Genomic DNA, 1,451 nt, shown 5'->3' with positions numbered 1-1,451 from the left:
AGTCTCTGGGAGTCATCACAACACTGTTGTGATGCAATATTGCATCCGCAATAGCCATCTATATATGTCTATCTCCAGACAGCCATTTGTGTGCGTATGTTTGTCAGTGTGTTTGTATGCTTATGTGTTTATATTACCTCTATTGATACTTTTTATGTTTGATTGTATAGCATTTTTTTTACGATGCACTGTATGACCAATGTTTGTTTGTGTGTGTGTGTGTGTGTGTGTGTGTGTGTGTGTGTGTGTGTGTGTGTGTGTGTGTGTGTGTGTGTGTGTGTGTGTGTGTGTGTGTCGGTGTGTCTCTCAAACGCCCTACCCCCTCTACCAACCTCTCTCGAACGCCCTGCCTCTCTCTCTCTGCTACTCTCTCCTTCTCCCTTCCTCACTCTACTCGCCTCTCTCCTTCTCCCTTCCCCACTCTACTCACCTCTCTCCTTCTCCCTTCCTCACTCTACTCGCCTCACCCTCCTATACTCCCCGACCTCACTTTCCTATACCCCCCCCTACCTCTCTCTCAGTCCCCCTGGAAACACTTTATTGACCTCTGAACTCCCCTGCTTCCCCCCCTGGAAGTCCCAAGCTGCCAGCCCCCCCAACCACGGAGCTGGTCAAGCCGTGTCAGAGGTGAGTTAAAGTGTACATGTCAGCAAATCCAGAGCGGGCTTGTGGTTCTCCACTCGGGGTGTCTTTGGTTGGAAGGGGCAGATGAAGACCCAGCAGGAACAGACATGACTCACTGAGTCAACACAAAGACACACAGACACACAGACACACAGACAGACACACACACACGCACACACGCACACACACACACACACACACACACACACACACACACACACACACACACACACACACACACACACACACACACATATTATGCACACAGACATTTAACGGGCAGAGACGCACTTAACGCACACATACTTAACAAACAGACACAAGACATCAGCATGTACATGTTTTGATCATTTTAATTGCTTACCTTTTAAAGCTTTTAGGTCCTGGTTATGACCTCATTGAGATAGCCTTCAAATACGTACTTCCCGATAAGTTTATTAATGTTCATCGACAACAATATCACTGACAGAGATTGGGTCATATTTTACTAGTTCAATGTTGTCTCTGACAACTATCGGCACATTGATTTGAACCTCAAGTGAATACTCTTGGAAAACTCTACTGATCAACACATGATGGGCCTTTTGCGAAAAGAACAGTGGATCTGCAGATGCCTTAACGTCCTTGCGTCTTCTTCTCGAAAAATCCCGAGAAGAGAAGGGCAGGGAAGAAGTTGCAGCTGTAGTTTTACATATCCCATAATCGTTTAGTTTAAATTGCAGCAATACTTCAGATAGCCGAACCACTTACTTAATGTAGGAATACTGCAATATTTTTTGATTTCTCCAGCCAATCCCAATTCTCTGTCTGGATTGCGTATTGATTTG

At 45.6% G+C, this 1,451-nt stretch overlaps 1 protein-coding gene across 2 annotated transcripts in view; it reads left to right on the top strand.

Moving 5' to 3' along the window:
- Positions 1-1,278: 1,278 nt before the first annotated feature.
- LOC132474649 (histone H3.v1-like) overlaps positions 1,279-1,451 on the top strand; it is a 2,878-nt gene continuing 2,705 nt past the window's right edge. For both annotated transcript variants that reach the window (XM_060075451.1, XM_060075450.1), the window contains exon 1: positions 1,279-1,451. This exon is cut by the window's right edge and continues 453 nt beyond it. The gene's annotated coding sequence lies outside the window, so the exon portion shown is untranslated.

The sequence above is a fragment of the Gadus macrocephalus genome, chromosome 16, assembly GCF_031168955.1.
Source record: "Gadus macrocephalus chromosome 16, ASM3116895v1".
NCBI lineage: Eukaryota > Metazoa > Chordata > Actinopteri > Gadiformes > Gadidae > Gadus > Gadus macrocephalus.
The sequence above is the reverse complement of the archived record's forward strand: the minus strand, read 5'-3'. Positions and strand labels throughout refer to the sequence as shown.